The sequence below is a fragment of the Zingiber officinale genome, chromosome 6B, assembly GCF_018446385.1.
Source record: "Zingiber officinale cultivar Zhangliang chromosome 6B, Zo_v1.1, whole genome shotgun sequence".
NCBI lineage: Eukaryota > Viridiplantae > Streptophyta > Magnoliopsida > Zingiberales > Zingiberaceae > Zingiber > Zingiber officinale.
In genome coordinates, this window is record NC_055996.1 from 95379412 (window position 1) to 95404671 (window position 25260).

Genomic DNA, 25260 nt, shown 5'->3' on the forward strand with positions numbered 1-25260 from the left:
TGGAAGATCATTCTACCACAAATAATCCATGGGTAGACATATTGTAGCTATTTAACTATGAGCTATGGGAGATCACTCTACTACAAATAACCCGTGGGCAATCCAAGGTATAATAACCTAATAATAACAATACAACAAATATATCACAATCACTGTCAACTCTCTCAACATCGTAGTGGAGAGATAATCTTTAACTACTCATAGGAGACTTAGTTAATAGGATATGCTAGTCACTGTCAACTCTCTTAACATCGTAGTGGAGACATAATCATCAACCACTCATATAAGACTTAGTTAATAGGATATACTGGTCACTGTCAACTCTCTCAATATCATAGTGGAGACATAATTGTCAACCACTTGTAGGAGACTTAGTTAACAGGATACACTGGTCATTATCAACTATCTCAACATCATAGTGGAGACATAACCGTCAACCACTCGTACGAGACTTATTTAACAGGATATACTAGTCACTGTCAACTATCTCAATATTAGAGTGGAGATAAAATCGTCAACCACTCATAGGAGACTTAGTTAATAAGATATATATTCAACGACATAGTGTAGTGTTACTTATATAGTAACCACAGGAGTATATGAATTCTATGCAATGATACACAATCATACCTAGAATGATAAACATATCATCTACACACACCACTCGCATGTGTACTACTAAAAAAATATGCATGGCAATATTGACAAGCATCCTATTGTACACACTAATGTGGGAAATTGTAAGTGCATGATTCTATAGTCAAGTAATAAAATATTGATCCATAGGGACTATAGATTAAGCACTAGTTAAGTTCATAAAGCAAGTTATTTAGACGATCATGGCGGTGCATGGTCACAAGAAAGCTTAAGAGAATGAGAGTTGAAAGAGGTTTGAGGGAGAGACAGAGAAGAGAGTTGAGTTAGGGAAGTGAGTGAAGGTGAAGTGATTCTAGGAGGTCAGTTTCATCCAAATTATTGTAAACACCTAACATATATTTGGTTTCATATCCTCAATGGGTATTTATTTAGGTACACCATCCTATGGTATTCGATATAAACTTTTGGTACTACAACAGCATACCAACCCTAATCATTGTCTACTTTTAAAAGAGGGACCATGTTACAAGATCCCTCAACCTCTAATTAAACACTTTTCCTACTGCATGACAACGAATTTGGTTTGATTGATTAAGCTCTATAACGACCTAGGGTTCCTCATGACATACCTAGTTGCACTTTCGTATCCAACTCTATGCATCTCAGTTTTCTAAAGGCCGGAGGGTGGAATTCTCCTTTAAATTCATCCCCAACCCCTCATAGGATTTGAATCTCATACTTTTGGCATTGAGGTCGTGTTAATATAGTATATCCATACCATAAAAACATATTCCATCGAACATGAAATATGCAAACTCAGTAGATTAAATGAAAAGATATGCACATATCAAAAGGGCTACTCCCTATATCCTAGAATCAAGAGAACTACTCCATTGCAAGAAAATTACAAGCCAAAAACACTAAAAAGAGAATTCATACAATCCAAAATAAATAATAGAGATAAGAAATGCTTAGGAAGAAGATTTCTGGTGTCTTCGGAGTGGTTCCTTACATTGGAGGTGGACAAATCATCGGAGTCGATGAAGGTGATTGCTCTAGGATTTTTCCTTGAGGAGAAACCCTCTCCCAAGGAGGAGGATGAAGTCCTTTGGTCCAAGATCCCCAATCCAAATGAGGAGAGTTCCTTTTATAGTGTAGAAATTTGATGCCTGATATGGGCTTCAGTGCCACTGGGCACTATCGAACATGTCAGGTGTGAGGCTCTAGATCTGATAGGGCACAACCCGTGCCGCTGGGCACGAGCGGTTGTGGCAAGCCGGCCGAGTCGAGTACGACCCGTGCAGCTGGGCATGGGTAGTCATGGAATGGAGGCAGAGTGAGGCATGACCCGTGCCACTAGGCATGAGCACCCGTGGTGAGTAGGCTGGGTCGAGCACGCCCCATGCCGCTGGGCACAAGCACTCGTGTCTGACCGTGGAGTCTCCAAACTTGATCCCCTTCCTCTGATTTCTCTCTAATTCACATCCCTATTAACAAAAATATGCGAGAGCAATATCTAGGAGTAATAAGCATGAAAATGAAGCGAAAAGTCAAGATATCACAAATCATGCATACAAAAGTAGGCCAAATATGATGTGAAAATAATATGAAAACCTTATATACTCCATGCATATCAAATCCCCTAGACCAAACATTTGCTTATCCTCAAACAAACATCAATATCAAGAATACATGTGAATTCATATCTCACAAAATCTAATAAATTCATATAATTCTATTAAGTAGTATCATCTTTAAGTGAAGGCATACAATTAGTTGACCAAGCCTAACGAGTTAGTTTAAGTGCACAGTGTGTTACGTCACCGTAAGTGTACGGTTATGTCGTCAGTAATATAAAAGATTATCGTATCCACGGGGACTATTGATTAAGCACTAGTTAATTTCGCACGATGAATTATCTAGATAAACATAAAATTGGTGAGAAAAGAAAGTAAGAGAAAGAGAAAAAGGAAGAGAGAGAATGGATCTTAAGAGGAGTTGAGCTAGAGGATGGAAGATGATAGATTCTAGGATTTTGGTTTCCTTGTAATGGTAGGTGATATTACATAAATTGCTTAGTTCCTATCCTCTATGTTCATGCTCTTGTAGGAAGTTAGATGTATTACCGACTCTCCCCTGCAGTGGATAAGCCAGCATGATCTCCTACTCCATGTCCTATGCTACTAAATGGAAGTGATTCCTATGAAGTCCGTTAGCGGGGGCAACCCTGTCACTACGCCCCTCGGTCATACAACATAGAAACACACCAACACACAATAACATAGAGATAGAAATAGTGATTATGTTTGATCCCCTACTTCCTTGTGGAGATTTGCTTCTCCTTTCAAGGTGATACCTTAGATGTCCATTAGCGGGGCAACCCTGTCACGACGCCCCTCAGTCATACGATCTAAGGTATTCCCCCTATGAGATTAATAATTCTACACAACCATTTGATAAAATATGCAAAAGATATATATAAGCATTCATACACACACATCATCAAACCTGAACAAGGCATTAATAAGTCATTGAATAGAAACATGGCAAATCCACATAGTTTTACATCTCCATCACATCACAAATACTTCTTACATCCTATATCTAGAGATCTACTCCATTGTAAAGGAAGAACAACCCCAAAACATAAAATATAGCATACTTACAACCCTAGATGTGAGAAGAAAGGGAAGAAGAGATGCTTGCCGATGTGTCCGATGTCTTAGGGATGCCTCCTTGCTCCGAAGATGGACGGATCATGAAGGGATGGAGGTAAATGAAACTCTAGGGTTTCCCCCTAAGGGGAGAACCCTTCCCCAAGGAGAGGGGCGAAGTCCCAAACCCAAGATGTGACAAAGAATGAGGATCTTGACCCTTTTATACCTCCTCCAAACTGCCCAGGAAAACCAGGATTATAGGGGTCTGGTAAACCGGGGTTTTCACCCATTAAACTAGGTTTTCTCATGATTTACCCTGAACAAAAGTTGTAGCTCTTGAAATTATCTTCAATCTAACACTTGGATTGAGCCCTGGATACAACCAAGCTGAAAGTTATGATGGTTCAAAGTTTGGTCTGTAGTCTGGGCGGAGGTCCAGTTGAACCCGCGGTTGGGAGGCACGGTCGTGCCATTTGTCATGGGTAGACAGTGCTTTTTCTCTGTTGAAGCAAAGTTGTGGAATCCACACGACCTCACCCAACTTTGAGTCACACGGCTGTGTGGCTCACATGGCCGTGGCCTTCTTCCTCTCTGCCAAAGTCACACGACCGTGTGGATTCACACGGTCGTGGCCTTCCTCACCTCTGGTAAGTTGACACGGTCGTGTGGGTCACACGACCGTGGTCTTCTTTGTCTCTAGAATATTGACACGGTCATGCCATTTGGCATGGCCATGTGCTGTCTGGCCACAGGGAAGTTGACACAGCTGTGACTTGATTTGCCTCTGGTTGGGGAGCACGGCCGTGTGGGTCACACGGCCTTGGCTTGATTTCTTCCAAAGATGTTCTTGTGTACGTTTTTGCTCTATTTTCACTACAAATAGCGTCCTGTCAATAAAAACAAACAAAGAATAGATCTCAGAATAAAACATAATGGAAATATGACATTATAAAGAAATATGGTGCAATAAACATAGATTATGCTAATGAAATACTAAATCAACCTTTCGGGAACAAATTAAAAGTGAAGTGTAACGGTCAAATTATCAAGTAGGCATATGGTGAAATAAAAATCAACTCAACATCACTTCTATAAAATTTTATTACTAGAAAGGAAAACATGAATCACCAAAAATGAGAGACTACATTCACATGATAACATTAATACTAAACACATCAGAATATTGGTCAATGGACAAGGTATGTGATCAAAGTCCAAACTGAGCATCACGTATGAACTTATCAAATTAATATGTTTAATGTTCAATGAACCCCACAACTTCTTAAAAGAAATGATGTAATATAGGTCCCAAGTTGAATCTCTCGATGAAAACTAGTAAGTGGATGTTTGCCTTAGATTTAAAAATTCTTTTTTGGGTTTTCTTGTAGAATTGGGAGGTGGGGTTGAGATTAAATCCTAGATTGGAAATTAAATGGTAAACTAACTTAACCTATTGCAATGAAATAAATGCCGATTGAATGATGAAATTAAACCTAAACCAGAAATTAGCCAAACAAAATAATAATTGACAACTAGCTTAGCTAATCATTCATGGAGTTAAACTAATGTAACAACTCAAATTTCCTCATTTCGAGTCTTAATAGTATTTAAAAATATTTAAAAATGCTATAGAAATATTCTAGAGATTTTTAGAAATTTTTAGAGTATTTTTATGTAATTTTTGGAGGTCGTTTGGTATTTTTACTAAACAAAAGAAGTTTCGACAAAAATAATGTCCAAGCCGAGATTCGAACCGGAGACCTCCGGCCGAACCAAGTCTTAAGCGAATTCGGCTGACCAAGTGTCTGAGCGGACGATGTTGATCAGATAGGTAGGGAAATATATTTAAGGAATAGCATTTAATAAGAACCCTAGGTATAATAAAGAGGGCTTAATTTTCCCGAGACCAAAATTCCTCACTTCTCTTCCTCTTTCGCGTGCGACGGCTCTTGGGCGGAAACGAAAGAAGACCTAGGGTTTCATTCCGGCGGCCGGCGAGGGTGTTCTCCGAGGGATTCTTCACGCGGTGGTGAACCTCTCGTCAAGGAGAGTCTGTGGGCGCAAGGAGAGGTCAAGAGCTCGAGTTTTCCCGAAACCCTAGCTGCTTTCTTCTCGGCTGTGAGTGCAAGAACGCAAAGGTAAGTTGCTACTCACCTGCGGTAAGAGTAGTTCCGAATTTGATTTGGTGTTTCCTTGTATTTTTGAGTATGCCGTGAAGATGAATGGTTTTAAAAGTCTATGCCGTGAGTTTCATTAAGGATACAAGAGGGGAATTGTTTAGGTTTGATATGTAGTTGTCTTCTGCTATTAGTTTCCTTATACATGTGGTTTTGATCTTACCGTATGGATTATAGCATTTCTGCTATAGGTTTTTCTGTTAAACCTGAACAAGAACAACCATGAAGCTTAGTATGGTTTTTAGTTTTAGTTTTAGTTCTTAGAACAATGCATTCCTCTTTAGTGCAGTTATATTCCATTGAGTGCAGAATTTTAATAAGAGTATATTTCATTAAGTGCAGTTTTCATTTGCCAAGAAAGAATTTATCATTATTTTGAAGTAATAGACTATATGTATTTGGAATAGTGAAGTAAGAATTAGAGAGATGTTAATTCCAGCAAAGTTTTAATTGTTTTATGCCATGAAATGACCACGAACAGCTGGCCTTTTTGCACTTCAGATTCTGATACTTTCACATGCACTATAGCTTTAGAGGAATAGTTAATAAGCAAAAGAAACAAGTTCGAATAAGCTGGATTTGCCACGAATAGCTCTGTACACTTCAGCTATTGATTAAAATAGTTTCTATTGATTGTTTTTGTGATACATTTGTCACGAATAGCTCCATTGAAGCTTAGAACAGCCCATACCTCTTGTGCTATACGGTGATACATGTACCTTTTCTTTTCTCAAACATGAACAGAACATGTCCCCTTCCTTAAGTATTTCGATTGGTCTTTTACTTAGCAAGTACAGATTTGGTTTTTGTCTTGTTATACATGCTGTTTTAGATTTACCAGTTGTGTAGCATAGCATTCCAATTCAGAATTTTGATTAAGTTTGTAGGAAGATTTGATTAAGCTTGTATGCAGAATTTTGATTAAGTTTGTAGGTAGATTTGATTAAGCTTGTATGCAGATTTGATTAAGCTTGTATGCAGATTTGATTAAGCTTATATGCAGATTTAGTTTTAGTGCAGTTTTAATAAGCATTTCAGTACAGTTTTATTAAGTATTTCCATGCAGTTCTGTTAAGCATTTCAGTGCAGTTTTAATAAGCATTTTAGTGTAGTTTTGTATGAGACATCCTTTTAATAGAGGTATTAATAAGTATAAGAAAGATAAAGAAAAGAAAGAAAAAGGCCAAGGCCTTAAGTAGATCCCAAAGTCAAGACTTTAGGGATTTTGGCACACAAGGTGCTTGTTAAAATGTCAAGACATTTAAAGAAGAAGTAATTAAGATATTTTACTTTGAAGAGGCTAGTACCCGACTTCCAAGGTTGTCGTTAAACAAATTCAGGTGACCAATTCCAAGGTCTTGGCCCTGGTAAGACCAAGGTCTTTACCCTCGTAGGACAAGTGACTAGCTACCACAGTCTCTATTAGGGAGCGCGCATTGGTACTAAGTCTGAGCCCAAGAGAAGCTTTATTATTATTTTGAAGTATAAGAGTATAAGTTTTGGAACAAACAAAATAAACGTTATATCAGTTTTAATTTCAACAAGTTAGCTATTTTAGTTTAAATCAGCAAGTTAGCTTCTTTATTTTCAAGTTCAGCAAGTTAGAACTGATTGTTCCTTTTAGCACTGCAAACCTTAGTTTAACTGCTACTTTCAGTTGAGCATGAGCAACTTTCCTTTGCTGTTTAGACTTTCCTTTGCTATAGATGTACATGTGCAGTTTTCATTTGCTGTTATTTGAGCATTTGCAGTTTTCATTTTTTGCTATTAGTAGAGCACGAGCAGTATTTTCTAGCTTTTCCCTTTGCTATTGAATATGCATGATCAGATTTCATTTTCTATTTCGTTGCTATAGGTTTGAGCATGAGCAGTATTGAATCTTATTTCCATTTCTTTGCTATGGATTTGAGCATGAGCAGTATTGAATTATAATGCTATTTCTTTGCTATTAGATTAACATGAGCAGCTATATATGTTTCTTTTAGAGCATTCAGTTTCTAGTTTCTTCTTGTAGACATGCACATTCGAATTTTTGTGAGTTAGACAGCGCTTACTAAGCATTCGCTTATAGTTTGCATTTCCTCTTACTGTAGATAAAGGAAAGGAAAAGTTTTAGCAAAGGAAGGCAACAAGGAGGTGTTCGATGATGTGTGATGCCAGGACTATGGGAGAGATTTGGGGCATTACTAAGTTTTCGTGTTTTAGTGATTAAGAAACATTTGAAATTGTACTTTAAGATCCATGTCATTTGAGATTATTTTTATTTTAGATTGCATGCTAAGATGAACTCAGTTTAGTAAGTATGTATTTTTGGTGTTTGCATGGAGATATAGTTTTATATGTTTATGTTATTATGATATATGTGCATGTTCATGTTTGGAGTATTGTATTCTATTTTAGTCCTGTTGAGCTGCATATACTCTGCCGAAATTTTAAGTTTTCTAGAAAAATTAACTACAGATTGTTATATTAGTTAAGTAAGAATCTATAGTAGTTACGTAACGGACACCTTTAGAGAGTAGTGAGAAGGGTGGTCGTTACAGTTGGTAGTTTTCTTCTTACAGATTCAGTTTTAACATTGCTATATTTATATGCACATTCGAGTTTTGTGAGTTAGACAGCGCTTACTAAGCATTCGCTTATAGTTTGCATTTCCTCTTACTGCAGATAAAGGAAAGGAAAAGCTATAGCAAAGGAAGGCGACAAGGAGGTGTTCGATGATGTGTGATGCCAGGACTATGGGAGAGACTTGGGACATTATTAAGTTTCCGTATTTTAGTGGTTAAGAAACATTTGAGATTGTACCTTATATTCATGTCATTTGAGATTATTCTTGTTTTAGATCGCATGCTAAGATGAGTTTTGTTTAGTAAGTAGATATGTTGTGTTTGCATTAAGATATAGTTTCATATGTTTATGTTATTATGAGTTATATGTGCATGTTCTGAAATTGGAGTATTGTATTGTATTTTAGTCCTGCCGAACAACATATACTCTGCCGAAATTTTAAGTTTTCTAGAAAAATTTAAGTACAGTTTGTTACACTAGTTAAGTAAGAGTTTATAGTAGTTACGTAACAGACACCTTTAGAGAGTAGTGAGAAGGGTGGTCGTTACAGTTGGTATCAGAGTAGTTCCTATTCTCCAGCATCACACATCAGCACCAACCTTGCCGTTTTCAAGTAAGAAAGTATTTAAGTTTTCTTTTATGCTTTTCCTTATCATTTGCAGTATAGAGTATTTGCTTAGATGTGCTTAAGTGAGAAGAAAATTCTTGTTTTATTTTTCTATGTTTTGATACATATGTCTAAGAAGAATAGAGACGATTTAGTTATGTTTCTCTTTCCACATAATTAGATGTCAAGAAGAGGGCGTCCCCGTACCGCTCGTACTGAGGACCGAGCTCAGGAGAACGAAGAGCCCAGAACAGCTGAACCAAATCTCTCTGAAGTTGTTGCTCAACTCCAGAGACAAGTGGAGGAGCAGCAACAAGTGATCGTCAATCTGATGGCGAATCAGCAGCCAGTCCCTCCCACTCCTCCAACTATCAATGTGGAGACTCCAGTGGTGACTGAGGTTCCACCAGCCGCCCTGGAAGTCCCCACAGCACCTAGAAGACAAGAAGCATACCTGATACAGTGGCTGAAGCTGAAGCCAGAAAACTTCTCAGGCACAACTGAGCCCTGTGATGCCCAGGCTTGGTTCAAGACATTAGAGAGCACGATGGAGCTTCTTGACTGGCCAGAAGTCGAGAAGGTCAAGTGTGCCTCCTTCTGCCTGGCTGGAGATGCTCGTATGTGGTGGGAGAGAGTCAAGAGCAAGAAAACAATCAATCAGATGAACTGGGCTGACTTCGAGACAGAGTTCTATGAAGAATTCTTTCGCCAGCGGATCACCAATAAACATTATGAAGAGTTTATGGAATTCAGACAAGGTGATCTGTCAGTGGAAGAAGCAGTTAAAAGATTCAACAGGCTAGCTCGTCTCTGTCCAGAGCTAGTAAGTACAGAGAAGGAACGAGTCAAACTGATGCTCAGGATGCTGAGACCAGTGATAGCACTTAATGTGAGTAGTGGAACTCACCAGCCCCAGACTGGCGAAGAGCTGGTCAGCAGAGCATTAGTCGCTGAGCACTATCTGAACAACATCAAAGCACAACGAGCGCAACACAAGCCAGTCAAGATCGAAGACAAGATAGTGGGGAGCCAGAAACCCCAATCAAGTAATCAGAACTGGAAGGGCAAGGGTCACAAGAGAAAGTAGTGGAACTCAGGAGGTAACCAGAAGGGAGGACCAGCAAACAAGCAGACCAAGCTCCCTCTCTGTCCTAAATGTGGGAGAACACATCCAGGAGCCTGTCTTTTGGGTAAGACTGGATGTTATTCATGTGGGCAGGAAGGACACATGGCTAAATAATGCCCTAACAAGCTCAAAGCACCTCAACCACAGCCAATACAATATGGAGGCAAACCTCAGTTATATTATATGCTTGCAACTCTGGAAGGACCTCAGCTCAGTCAAGGAAGGTTGAAAGCCCCACCAGTTTCAGCCAGTGCCAGAGTATTCTCCCTCACTAAAGAGGAAGCTGCTAGTGCCTCCACGGTCGTAACAGGTCAAATAGTTAATTTTCAGCATTTAGCTACTGCACTATTTGGTACTGGGGTGACCCATTCTTTTGTATCAGTATCCTTTGCCAAAGAATTATAGGTACCTACAGAAAGCATGAACTCCAAGTTCCTGACGACCCTACCCTCTGGGGAAGTCATGGAATCCAACCAGTGGCTTCGGGCTGTACCAGTCAGAGTTGCAAACCAAGAGCTATATGTTAATTTGGTAGTCCTCGCCATGCAGGATTTCGATATCATTTTGGGTATGGATTTCCTCAGCAAGTATAGTGCTTCAGTGGACTGCCACAGAAGGAAAGTGATCTTTAATCCAGAAGGTGAACCATCTTTTGAGTTCACAGGAGTGCCAAAGAGGAAGACCCAGAAATTCCTCTCCTCCCTCACAGCTCACCAGATGTTAGCTAAAGGGTGTACTGGTTTTCTTGCATTCATTGTGTGTACAGAAGAACAAGAAAGACCCAAGTAGGAGGAAGTTCGGATAGTCTGCGAGTATCCAGAGGTATTTCCAGAAGAGCTACCTGGACTACCTCCCAATAGAGAAGTGGAGTTTGAGATTGAGTTGGTTCCTAGTACCGGTCCAATTTCAAAAGCTCCATACCGCATGTCTCCAACAGAGCTGAAAGAGTTACAAGAACAACTTCAGGAGCTGCTTGACAAAGGCTTTATCCGTCCTAGTCATTCACCATGGGGAGCTCCTGTGTTGTTTGTCAAGAAGAAGGATGGATCTATGCGGATGTGCATAGATTATAGAGCTCTGGATCAAGTGACAATCAAGAACAAGTACCCTCTTCCCAGAATAGATGATCTATTTAATCAGTTAAAGGGGGCAACAGTGTTCTCTAAGATAGATCTGCGCTCTGGATACCATCAGTTGAAAGTGAAGGAAAGTGATATACCCAGAACAATTTTCAGGACCAGATACAGACACTATGAGTTTGTAGTCATGCCTTTTGGTGTGACTAATGCACCTGCAGTCTTCATGGACTTGATGAACAGAGTGTTCAGAGAATACCTTGACAAATTTGTCATCGTGTTCATCGACGACATTCTAGTCTATTCCAGAACCCTAGAGGAGCATGACAAACACTTGAGAATAGTCCTGCAGACCTTACAGCAGAAACAACTTTATGCCAAATTCTCGAAGTGTGAGTTCTGGTTAAATCAGGTGGCATTTCTAGGTCATATTATTTCTAAAGAAGGCATCCAAGTGGATCCTGCCAAGATAGAGGCAGTCAATAATTGGCATAGGCCCAAGAACGTTAGAGAGATCAGAAGTTTCCTTGGTTTAACTGGGTATTACAGAAAATTTGTGGAGGACTTTTTCAAGATAGCCTCTCCACTAACAACCCTAACGAGGAAGGACAAGAAGTTTGAATGGTTAGACAAATGTGAGCAGAGTTTCCAAGAGCTAAAGAAGAGACTGATCAGTGCTCCCATCCTGATAGTTCCAGAAAGTGACAAGAGTTTTGACATCTACAGTGATGCTTCCAAGATGGGCCTAGGAGCTGTACTCATGCAAGAAGGGAAAGTTTTAGCTTACGCTTCTAGACAACTCAAAGACTATGAGAAGAACTACCCCACTCATGATTTGAGCTGGCAGCTGTGGTCTTTGTACTGAAACTCTGGCGACACTACTTGTATGGAGTCCAGTGTAGAATCTTCACAGACCATCAAAGTTTAAAGTATTTCTTCACCCATAAAGACTTAAACATGAGACAACGCAGGTGGCTAGAGTTGGTCAAAGACTATGACTGTGAAATCCTCTACCACCCAGGCAAAGCTAACAAAGTGGCAGATGCACTAAGCAGAAAATCCAGTGCATCCCTGATGTCTTTGTCATCATTAGTCCTGCCACTGCAGAAGGAGTTGTCAGACTTTGGAATGGAAATTATTTATGGGCAACTCTCTGCATTGACCTTAGAGTCAACCCTGCTTGAGGATATACAGAGAAAGCAAAGTGAAGATACAGATATCCAAAAGATTAAGCAAGGGGTACAAAAAGGGGAAAATTCGGAGTTTCGAGTATCAGACAGTGGAATTCTTTATCAGGGGAGCCGCCTTTGTGTCCCCAATGATGAAGAACTGAGAAAGAAAATTTTAGAAGAAGCTCATAGTACACATTACTCCATGCATCTTGGTTCCACCAAGATGTATCAGGATGTGAACAGAGATTCTGGTGGTCTGGACTCAAAAGAGATGTTGCAAAGTATGTCAGTACCTGCCTGACATGCAGAGAGTCAAAACAGAGTACCAGAGACCAGGAGGAATGCTACAACCTCTTCCAATACCAGAATGGAAGTGGGAAGACATATCCATGGACTTTGTAACAGGTCTTCCAAGAACCATGAACGGATATGATGCAATATGGGTAATAGTGGACAGATTGACCAAGTCTGCCCATTTTCTAGCCATCAAGGTGTCCCATTCTATAGAGCAGTTGGCACAACTGTATGTTAAGGAAGTGATCAGACTTCATGGAGTTCCAAAATCTATTGTGTCTGATAGAGACGGGCACTTCACCTCTCATTTTTGGGAGTGTGTTCAGAATGCACTAGGCACCAAACTCAAGTTCAGCACAGCCTTCCATTCTCAGACTGATGGACAGACAGAGCGAGTAAATCAGATTCTAGAAGATATGCTCAGAGTTTGTGCACTAGATTTCAAGGGAAGATGGTGCAAGTATATATGCTTAGCTGAGTTTGCCTACAACAATAGCTATCAGACCATCATCAAGATGGCACCTTATGAGGCGTTGTATGACAGGAAGTGCAGATCACCCATTTGCTGGCAAGATGCAGGTGAAAGAAAAGAAATGGAAGTAGAGTTAGACATCCAGACAGATATGATAGATGAGACCGCTCAGGCTATCCAGAAGATCAGACAGAAAATTGAGACTGCTTAGAGCATACAGAAATTTATGCTGACACACGCCGTAGGCCACTTGAATTCCAAGTAGGGGATTCAGTTTTTCTCAAGGTTGCTCCGATGAAGGGAGTGATGAGATTTGGCAAGAAGGGCAAGTTAAGTCCTCGCTACGTAGGACCTTACCTGATCATAGAGAGGATTGGGAAGGTAGCTTACAAGCTGGACTTACCACAAGACATGTCAGCAATACACAATGTATTTCATGTCTCTATGCTAAAGAAGTGTCTCTACGACCTTAGTCAAGTGATTCAGCCTCAGTCAGTGCAGATCCAGGAGGATCTTAGCTATGAGAGCAGACCTACACAGATAGTGGACAGAGAAGTTAAGAGACTAAGGAACAAATTAAAGAAGTACCACTAGTGAAGGTCATCTGGCAGAATCAGAAGCACGAGGAAGTTACGTGGGAGCGTGAAGACAGCATGAGACAGAAATATCCAGAGTTATTCTAAGTTCGAGGACGAACTTTTTATAAGGTATGGGGAATTGTAACAACCCAAACTTCCTCATTTCGAGTCTTAATAGTATTTAAAAATATTTATAAATGCTATAGAAATATTCTAAAGATTTTTAGAAATTTTTAGAGTATTTTTATGCAAATTTTGGAGGTCGTTTGATATTTTTACTAAACGAAAGAAGTTTCGACAAAAATAATGTCCAAGCTGAGATTTGAACCAGAGACCTCCGACCGAACCAAGTCTTAAGCGAATCCGGCTGACCAAGTGTCCGAGCGGAAGATGCTGATCAGATAGGTAGGGAAATATATTTAAGGAATAACATTTAATAAGAACCCTAGGTATAATAAAGAGGGCTTAATTTTCCCGAGACCAAAATTCCTCACTTCTCTTCCTCTTTCGCGTGCGACGGCTCTCGGGCGAAAACGAAAGAAGACCTAGGGTTTCATTTCGGCAGCCGACGAGGGTGTTCTCCGAGGGATTCTTCACGCGTGGTGAACCTCTCGTCGAGGAGAGTCTGTGGGTGCAAGGAGAGGTCGAGAGCTCGAGTTTTCCCGAAACCCTAGCTGCTTTCTTCCCGACTGTGAGTGCAAGAACGCAAAGGTAAGTTGCTACTCACCTGCGATAAGAGTAGTTCCGAATTTGATTTGGTGTTTTCTTGTATTTTTTAGTATGCCGTGAAGATGAACGGTTTTAAAAGTCTATGCCGTGAGTTTCATTAAGGATACAAGAGGGGAATTGTTTAGGTTTGATATGTAGTTGTCTTCTACTATTAGTTTCCTTATACATGTGGTTTTGATCTTACTGTATGGATTATAGCATTTCTGCTATAGGTTTTTCTGTTAAACCTGAACAAGAACAACCATGAAGCTTAGTATGGTTTTTAGTTTTAGTTTTAGTTCTTAGAACAATGCATTCCTCTTCAGTGCAGTTATATTCCATTGAGTGCAGAATTTTAATAAGAGTATATTTCATTAAGTGCAGTTTTCATTTGCCAAGAAAGAATTTACCATTATTTTGAAGTAATAGACTATATGTATTTGGAATAGTGAAGTAAGAATTAGAGAGATGTTAATTCCAACAAAGTTTTAATTGTTTTGTGCCATGAAATGGCCACGAACAGCTTGCCTTTTTGCACTTCAGATTCTGATACTTTCACATGTACCACAACTTTAGAGGAATAGTTAATAAGCAAAAGAAACAAGTTCAAATAAGCTGGATTTGCCACGAATAGCTCTGTACACTTCAGCTATTGATTAAAATAGTTACTATTGATTGTTTTTGTGATACATTTGTCACGAATAGCTCCATTGAAGCTTAGAACAGCCCATACCTCTTGTGCTATACGGTGATACATGTACCTTTTCTTTTTCTCAAACATGAACAGAACATGTCCCCTTCCTTAAGTATTTCGATTGATCTTTTACTTAGCAAGTGCAGATTTGGTTTTTGTCTTGTTATACATGCAGTTTTAGATTTACCAGTTGTGTAGTATAGCATTCCAGTTCAGAATTTTGATTAAGTTTCTAGGGAGATTTGATTAAGTTTGTATGCAGAATTTTGATTAAGTTTGTAGGCAGATTTGATTAAGCTTGTATGCAAATTTGATTAAGCTTGTATGCAGATTTAGTTTTAGTGCAGTTTTAATAAGCATTTCAGTACAGTTTTATTAAGTATTTCCATGCAGTTTTGTTTAGCATTTCAGTGCAGTGTTAATAAGCATTTTAGTGCAGTTTTGTATGAGACATCCTTTTAATAGAGGTATTAACAACTATAAGAAAGATAAAGAAAAGAAAGAAAAAGGCCAAGGCCTTAAGTAGATTCTAAAGTCAAGATTTTAGGGATTTTGACACATAAGATGCTTGTTAAAATGTCAAGACATTTAAAGAAGAAGCAATTAAGATATTTTACTTTGAAGAGGCTAATACCCGACTTTCAAGGTTGTCGTTAAACAAATCCAGGTGACCAATTCCAAGGTCTTGGCCCTGGTAAGACCAAGGTCTTTACCCTCGTAGGACTTGTGACTAGCTACCACAGTCTCTATTAGGGAGCGCGCTTTGGTACTACGCCTAAGCCCAAGAGAAGTTGATTATTATTTTGAAGTAATAAAGTATTAGTTTTTGAAACAAATGAAACAAGCTTCACTTATGTTTAGAGTCAGCAAGTTTAGTTTCTTTTAATTCGAGGCATGTAGTATTAGTTTTATTTGTTTCCTGATTAGTTTATTGAGCATGATTAGCCTTGTTTTCCAACATGCAGTTTTATTCTTTTATATCACGAGTATGCAAATTTTAGTACTTTGCTACTAGATGAGCATGAATAGTTTTCTTCTTACAGATTCAGTTTTAACATTGCTGTATTTATATGCACATTCGAGTTTTTGTGAGTTAGATAGCGCTTACTAAGTATTCGCTTATAGTTTGCATTTCCTCTTACTGCAGATAAAGGAAAGGAAAAGCTATAACAAAGGAAGGCGACAAGGAGGTGTTCGATGATGTGTGATGCCAGGACTATGGGAGAGACTTGGGACATTATTAAGTTTCCGTGTTTTAGTGGTTAAGAAACATTTGAGATTGTACCTTATATTCATGTCATTTGAGATTATTTTTATTTTAGATCGCATGCTAAGATGAGTTTTGTTTAGTAAGTAGATATGTTGTGTTTGCATTGAGATATAGTTTCATATGTTTATGTTATTATGAGTTATATGTGCATGTTCTGAAATTGGAGTATTGTATTATATTTTAGTCCTGCCGAACAGCATATACTCTGCCGAAATTTTAAGTTTTCTGGAAAAATTTAAGTACAGTTTGTTACACTAGTTAAGTAAGAGTTTATAGTAGTTACGTAACAGACACCTTTAGAGAGTAGTGAGAAGGGTGGTCGTTACAACTAAATTACATGAGATATGCTAAATTGAGTTCACCAATAAAATGTAAGTAAATTCTAAACTAAGCAAAGTAATAATTGTAGAAATCAGAAAGTCCAATTATCCTAATTGAAACTAAGCTAGGGATCAAATGCAACTCGACCCTTAACTCTCATTCTAATTAGACAAAACAAAGGAATATTTAACCTATTAAACTACTCAGCTGATTAACCAACAAAACTTTAAATGATTATCAGTAAATAAAATTTGAAGAATGGAATTTCAAAAACTCAAATTTGTAGAAAATGAATGTTGTTGTACAAAACAAAATTCATGAAGAACTGAATTTCAGAATTGAAGCTACGAAATTGTAAATTGCATAAATGAAATTCTTTAAGCTAAGGAACAAATGTAAGAAGAAATCTAAACATCCCTACACGCAAATCACAGTTCAATTCCTCTTCTCCTTGTCGTCACACAAGAAACTACAGAGAACACTCCAACTGGTATCGGAGAAGGGAATCTTCAGCTCCAAGATTAGATCCATAATCGCTCAGCGCACCAAAGAAACCCTCAGGCAAGCTCGCGCAATCTGAAGCTATCAACTTAACTACACCGAGATTTCTGAAATAGGAATCGCTACTTCGATGGATGAATTTGCGGATGATGGATACTATTGGAAAGGACATAGTATCACTGAAGGAATGCCGCCAGTGTTTACTGGTGTGTAGTGGCTCCACTAGCTCTAAGGAACGCCTCTGATAAGTGGCGGAAGTAGAAAACCCTGAAATAGAATAACGCTGAAGAGAACGCTCACCGGCGGTTCTAGATGATCGTAAGCTGATCGCCAGTTGCCGAAGACTTCAACGTTGATGAAGATGAACGAGATGCGGATCTGGTAGGAAGGGGAGTTGCGATCGCACGTCGAAGAAACGACACAATGAACAGTAGCGCAAGCCAATCTTCATCCACAAATTCTTTGGATTTTATACCATGGTCTAAATTGGAAATTGTAGTTGGCTTAGGTCTAGTTAAATGGAGAATTTAGGGATTTAATGTATGGGTTTGACTTGGATTGAGCACAATGGATTTGCTCCTTGAGATGAGTTAAATCGATTTGGTGGAGCTTCTTTTGGATTTGGTTGCTCCCTCTTGAATTGGCTCTACTCAATCAAATCATGTATCAATTTCAACATTCTACAAGACCATATTCAAATTATGAGGGTTGAATCATGAATTAAGAGAAAAAGTCATTATTAAACTCATAACGGACCTTTCTTTGTAAACATGATAAAAATTGTAAAGTAAAACATACAAGTGTATAGAGAACATCAAATAACAACCTAAAAATACTATGTCTAATCAATATTGCTTATCAAATCCCCCACACTTTTTCTTGCATGTCTCGTGCAAGTGAACAAAACTAAAGAAGCAACTAAGGTTGTACCCCCTAACAACTCTCATTCATGTTTAGAAGATTACCAAAAGAAAGTTACCTAAAATTATCAAGTTTCAAAAACTCAAGCATTCATGAACTCCTTTCTGACCTTGGTTAACCACATAATGGTTTCATCCATCATGAATAAAATGATAATGATAATATAACTAATTCTCACAAGGTAATTTTGAGTAGCTCTCATCCTAATCTCAATTTCATGTAATGGTAGAGATCACTCAAGCTACTCATGGCTCAAGCACTACCATATGCTCGCTTCTCATCTAATTTTCACCACTATCACAGATATCAAGATGCACCATTATGAAGGTTTATAATCATTGTAAAGGGAAGCAAATTCAGATGAAAATAAAAGAATTAGTGATGAAAAAGTAATGAGGAAAACAAAGTTTCAGGTAAAGGTGGAAGACATGGAACTTGAATGCTAAGTGATGATTACTTTCAGCCCTTGGCATTAAATTCTGCATTCCCAATCTTGACTGAATGCACTTCTATTTTTAGAATTCAGCTTCTCCTTTTTAACACCTAATCCACATTTAGTTTAAAAATATAAATTGTAATTAACCCTACAGATTTTGTAATTTCCATTTTATTTTTATTTTTTACAAAATTGGTGCCACTTTGTATCCCATCCGAAGTCTAAAAATCATGTCAATTGTGAAGAAGCAAGATTAGCATCTATTGTAGGATCGAGACGTGCTAGAGGGGGGGGGGGGGGGGGGGCATAGCACTCGTGGTTTTTTCACTCATTTCGGAAAACACAAAGTAAGCGCAGTGGAAGATAGAGAGAAACACAAGAACAATCGCTAACACTTTTGGTTACTTGGTTCGGAGCCTTTGGCGACTCTTACTCCAAGGCCCGTGATGTTGATCACTTTCGTTGGGTAATTAACTATCAGTTCGGAAAAGCTTTACAAAAGAACAATACAAGTATGATGCTTTACAAATATGAGATACAACATGTTACCGACGACTTGGTCAAATCAGTCTTCTGGCTTGATCGTCGTTGGAGTAGCGTTTAGATGTTTCTAGAGTGCACGTAGTTGTTCGTTCTTGATCTCAGAAAAGTGTTGTTCGAAGCTAATGGCCGACCTCCTTTTATAGCCACCTTAGACCTGATCCAAATCCACTTATCTCGGGATCAGGTTTGACTTGACTCTGTGTAAAATACCAAAAATTTGCGAATAATGATAAGGGAATTTTTCGGAATTTTTGGAGATTTTTCTAGAATTTTTCGGAGACCGTATGGTGTAGGTTACAGGGATCAATTATGGGTCCCGGGAAAGCCTCTTTAGGCTACCCCATTTAAATGAGGAAAAGTTACATTTTTTCCTTTTTCTTTTCTTTTATCTATTTCTTTTCTTTATTTCCTTCGATCCGTTCCTTCTTCCCCGCCGAACCCTCACACCCGATTCTTCCCTCTGCCCTAATCGCTTTCCCAACCGGCGCCGCAACAATCGTCGCACGCCAGATGCTACTGCCATTTTGAGCCGTCGCCCGAAGCCAGGCCGCCAGCGACGCCAGCCACCTTCCCTTCTTCCGGCATCCGAGCCCTAGCCATCTTCGCGGTCTGATTCCCTTCGTCTCCTTCTTCCTCTCGTGACACCGAGTAACGTAGCGCCGACCATTGCTTTGTCTTCTCCGAAGCCCTAGCATCATCTCCTTGTCGCAGAGGTTCCCACCGCGCCAGTCGCCACGGCCTGACCCCGGCGGACGAGAGCCACCCGAGGATTGTTTCCTCTGCCTTGCTTTCGTTCCCCGTTGTTGTGTTGCTGGCGCGTTGTGTCCTAGATCGCCGGAAGCCGAGAGCTAGAGAAGGTGATCGCGAGCAGTAGTAATCCGACTGTGTAATTTAAGGTAAGGGTTTAGAGTTTGGTTTTTCAATCTTGTGCTCTGATTCTTGTTCTACCGTGAGCAGCACTTGTGATTGGGTGGTTTTCGGAACAGCTAGTTGCTTTTGGTGGAGTAGGGGATTGGTGACATTAGGGTAAGTGATTACCCAAATTGTGTTTTGATCTAGTTCTTGCTATTGGAAATTAGATTTGAAATCAGGATTTATTAGAGAACATGGTTTGGAAGGAAGTTGCTGATTTGGGTTTGCTTGTTTAGTTTCCAGCAGCAGTTATTTCGTCCAGCAAGAATTTTCCTTGCCTGCGGATTAACAGGAGCGGCTGAGAAATAAGGTAAAGTATAGGACATTTGATACATGTTATAGATCATGGTTTTGATTATGCTGTCGATGATTAATAGCTAGGTTAAGAACTAACGTTAACCTAGGTACATGTATTGAATTAGGGATAAAATTGGATTACTAGTTTGGATTGGTTGATTCGACATTATTATGTCAGCAAGAAAAGAGTGGGCAGCAGTAGATCATCTTTCGATGGTGAAACCCTTTCAGTCGTGAGCCACCATTAGCTACGACAAAAATTTGGTGAGTTTGTAGGATGATAAGGGTTCATGGATTGAGTTTAATTTAATTGGACTAACGAGAATGGATTCCTAATCAGATTAGGGTAAAGTTAACTATTTGGTTCATGATAGATTTAGCTCACTAGTCCATATTTGATCTAGTTGTACTATGCGTTGTGTTTGCAGGACTTTGATTGGAGACAGATGTCTTGATACGAGATTTATTGCGAGACGGACTATAGATAAAGGCGGGTAGCGTGACTTTGTAGGACCGTTAGATTCGATAGAGGGGGGGTGAATATCGATTTGAAAAACAAGAGTATAAACGCAGCGGAAAAGTAAAATAGACACAATGGTTTTACTTCGTTCGGAGCCTGTGACGACTCCTACTCGAAGGCCCGTGGTCCTTGACCACTTTCGTTGGGCAATCACTAGCAATTCGAAATGATGATTACAAAAGAACCGTACAGGGAATGCTAATGAAAACTGAAAACAAATACCGACAAAAGGGAAAAGAACGGAGCGTAGTGTCGGAGCTTTGTTGGCGTCGCATTGAATGTCGAGCAGCAAGACCAGCAGTAGAAGAATTCTCAGCTTAATTGATTCTGAAGCTCCTGCCTAGTGCTTCTTTTATATGCTGTTCCGGGTGCCTGGATTCCTTCCGGGCGCCTGGAATGTGACGTAACTGCTCATATCGAGATGCTCCACGTGGCGACGACTTGGCTGGATAGAATTCGCCTTCCGGGCGCCCGGACCACTTTGTTCCAGAAAACTCCCTTTTCTTGCAAAACAAAGTTAGTCCGAGGCAAATATACATCCTGTAAAACAGATTGTTAGCACAGTTAAAGTTCAACAGATGGATAAAAAGAGTATGACTTAGACTCCGTCTTTCCGAGACCGGAATCTAGTCACGAACTCGACTTAGACATCCGAAATGGATCTAAGCCGGATCGACGCCTAATGTCCCCTTCCCGGGAACGCGTCCTCACAGTCACTCCCCTCCAGTGACTTACCTCACTTACCTGCCAGACGTCCGGTCAGCCCGTCGACCCGTCTGGACTTCTCGCCAGTTATCCGGTCAGCCCGTCGACCTAGCTGGACTTCTTGCCAAGCGTCCGGTCAGCCCGTCGACCCGCTTGGACTTCTCGCCAGCTATCCGGTCAGCCCGTCGACCTAGCTGGACTTCGTGCCAGACATCCGGTCAGCCCGTCGACCTGTCTGGACTTCTCCTGCACACTCGATCAAAGTGTCAGACAACAACAAAACTAACTTAACCTATTTGTCATTCATCAAAACCTAGGTTAGACCGTTAGTGCTACCCGCACCAACAGACTTATCTTTTTGATCTGTCATGTTGATATGTCTAGTAGGTTATAGCCTTTAGTAATAATTATGTTTATTTCGGTACGTCACTACCGGATACTCGTTACATGCTTGTTTGCTCACCTGTTATGCATTTTATGCTAGTACCCATATGATTATATATATGCTCAGTGAGGTAGTGACATACCATGCTTGTTATGTTCAGGACTTAGGTTTTTGATATCCTATCTGACCTGTGTACTTTAGTTCTTTGTATTTGACCATCGATACTACGATACTCATGTTATATATATGGATATGGTTATGCTGATCAGTTTATTGCTATGTTTAGTGTCATGCATCATGATTGCATGCTGCGCGATTGTCGGCTCCACTATGGTAGAGCACATCGCCAGTTACATATACTGCACACACCACCACTCATGGGTTAGTAGCCGGCAGATGGTGGACTCTGTTTGGCTCCGTTGGTCAGGTGACTCAGCGTGGTAGCCGGCAGAGATACCTCCCCATCATCGTATACCGGGAGATGAGAGCATTGAGCTCCTCCATTTATGATTTGGGGTCAAAGGACAGGAGTACTCCGACAGCATCCCGTCCACTCACTCACTCATTAGGTGTAGTGATGGTAGAGTGCACGGTTGTCACAGCCCTACCTACTCAGCCTCACTATTGTGTGTGAGATGACTGACTGGCGTCAGGGGTGACCCGGATGCATCATTGACATCATACGCATTTATGCATTTACTGCTTGTGTTTGCTGCACTTATATGCTGCATTTGGATGGATGCATATGTTTGACATGCATACAGGATTTATGACACTTCCGATCTGACGACCTGATTATTCTGATAGGTGGCCCTGGTGAGTACAGTACTCTTCAGCCTTTTCTATTATGCATTACCTTCTTTTGTTTAGGAGACTGTACTCCATAGTTATCACTATTTGATATAGTTTACTATACATGTCAACTAGGTATCTGCTGAGTTGTTGAACTCATCCCCGTGGACTCTATATTTTTCAGGTACCAGGTTGTTATGATGTCGCTTGGAGTATCCTGTCTGCTGGTCCCCACGTCACATCAGAAGACTTATCGGTTTCACATATGTTTTGTTTGTTTATGTATCAGTTTGTTTAGCTCTGTACTCCGGTTTTGTTTTTGGGGTTGATTTTGTTATGTGGTATTTTGTATTTGTTGTTGGTTGTGTAAGCCTAGCCGGCTAGCAGTTTTTGTGCTTTGGTTTGTATTGTGTTTCTGTCATTTTCCGTTGTGTTGGTTTTGTTTCAGCTGTGTGGGATGATGATATATATATATATATATATATATATATATATATATATATATATATATATATATATATATATATATATATATCTGTGTGGTTGTGTGTATATTCCAGCCGCCTGTGGCTGATGTATATTATGCCTGTAGAAATGCTTCAGATTGTCACCCTTACAAGGGAGGTCCTGCCGAAATTTCTTCGAACAGAGACTCCTCTGGGGCGTGACAATTTAAGTGGTATCAGAGCAGGTATACGATACTTGCTATGTGTTTTGGATTTTTGAGATTTATCTGATACCAATTTATTTGGTATCAGAGATCGGCATACGAGTCTGATTTTCCCTGTGTTTCGGATTTCGTGTTTTGGTCTTCTCGATGTGACTTTTCGAGTTTTGGGACCTGACAGTAGCAGGACATCTCCAAGCTATAGGAGGTATGTTGGTATACTGTTATCCTACTATTTTGTTAGTGTATGCATTGTTGACTGGGATAATTATAGAAATATAAAATAGCCTAAGCAGGAATTGAACCCGAGACCTATGAGACCCTATGTCTTTTAGAGAACTCTAGTAACTAGGAGGCCCCAGCAGGGGTGTGCTGTCTAGTTGATATGACATATATTATTTGTGTTAGGTAAATCACTGATTATGGTAGACCTTAATAGAGATCAAGGATTATAGTCTCCGATGATTTTTTCATATCATATCATCAGTAGTTTTAACTTCTGTTATTACTAGTTGGTTAGGAGATGGAGGCACATACCAGCTTCTGTTATTATTAGTTGTGTAGTGGATAGTATTTATATATTCATGCTTGACTTAGACAGTAGAATACCATTCTATTTTAGTTAGTAGATAATTGATTTACTCATGTTAGATCGGTAAGTAGAAGTCTGTTTTGCACTTATTGATTGGGTAGTCGTGGATCGATATACCATAGTTGCTTGAAGAGGATTAATGTAATCTTGATCAGTTGAAAGATGAATGATTTAGTGTTGTTGGTTGATCAGTAGAGGATTGCCATACTCTATTTCTAGAGGTTCGAACCTTTATGTTATCTGTGCTTAGTTATGTATCTAGAGCACATTTGAGTACATGTTTTGTACTGACGTGGAAAGGACTGATTTAGCCATATATCATTGTCGGCTTGGATAGGGTATAGAGGATCGATGTATCCTATTCCATGAAGACTTTAACCGTGGACTGTATATACCATGGTGTGTATATCTTTCTTGTCCGATACTAGTTTCTTTGAACCTAGAGCAGGGTTGTTACTGGATGATTAGGTTGATTTATTTTGGGCTGCTTTTGATTGAAGTATTCATGCTTGATACATATGCATGAATTTTGTTTAGATATACCCGTAACCCATGAGTGTTGGTAGCATAAGGTTGGTCTCTTTGATTGAGCTGGTATGCTGATGTTGCATGTATATTATGATTGTTATGTGTTGTAGGAGTCCTGTGGTAGACTGTCCATTTGCAAGTAGTATATGTATCCATGTTTTGATATGGTTTGTAGGTTCCTTGTGGATCATAGCTATGTGGTTCAGTGTATGTATCTGAATGTATTATTGAAGATATTTTGTCGATTAAATCCGAGTTGTAGTATAAGTACATCGATGGTGTTTTGATGGAGGTATTTTGTTGATTTAATCTGGGTTGTGATATGTACATATGTGTTTGGTGTGGTATCTGAGGTATCTTTTTGATTATGTTTGAGTTGTGAGTGCACCTGGGTTTAGTATGTTTTATTGGAGGTATATGTTGGTTATACTATATGTCATGTGAGTGTTGTTTGAGGTGCATTGTTGATTTTACCTATGTTGATTTTGCACACGGGTTTGGTATGCATTGTTGGAGATATCATGATGATTTATACCTATGTTGTGAGTATGTTTGGTGTGTACTAATTGGAGGATTATGTCGATCATACATATGTTGTGTGAGCACGTGTGCCAGGTATATATTGGTAGCAGCATGATGATTCTACTTATGCTGAATGTAGAATGTTGAGTGTCTACATTATGTTATTGGTTGTATTACCCCGTCAACTAATTCTCCTATTAGTTGGTGACCGACCCACTAGGATGATGATAGAGTTGACTAGGGATTTGATTTGCTTACTGGGTGTTATACCCTAGGCTACCTACAGTGATCTATGGTAGAGAGATATCGTGCGGTCTCTAGCTAGATAGTTATGTGCTTTGGGCACTTATGTATTGTTGTGGTAGAGCGTAGCTCCCACATGTTATGGATCGTTTGTGGTAGAGCGTAGCTCCCACATATTCTGGATTATTGTGGTAGAGCGTAGCTCCCACATATTTAGGGATTGTTTTGTGGTGGAGCGTTGTTCCCACATATGGAGGATTTCTTGTGGTAGAGCGTTGCTCCCACATATGTAGTATTTCGTGTGATGGAGCATTGCTCTTACACTGGAGGATCTATTCTTTGGTGATTATATATCGTTGGTGATCAGATCTGTTTATTG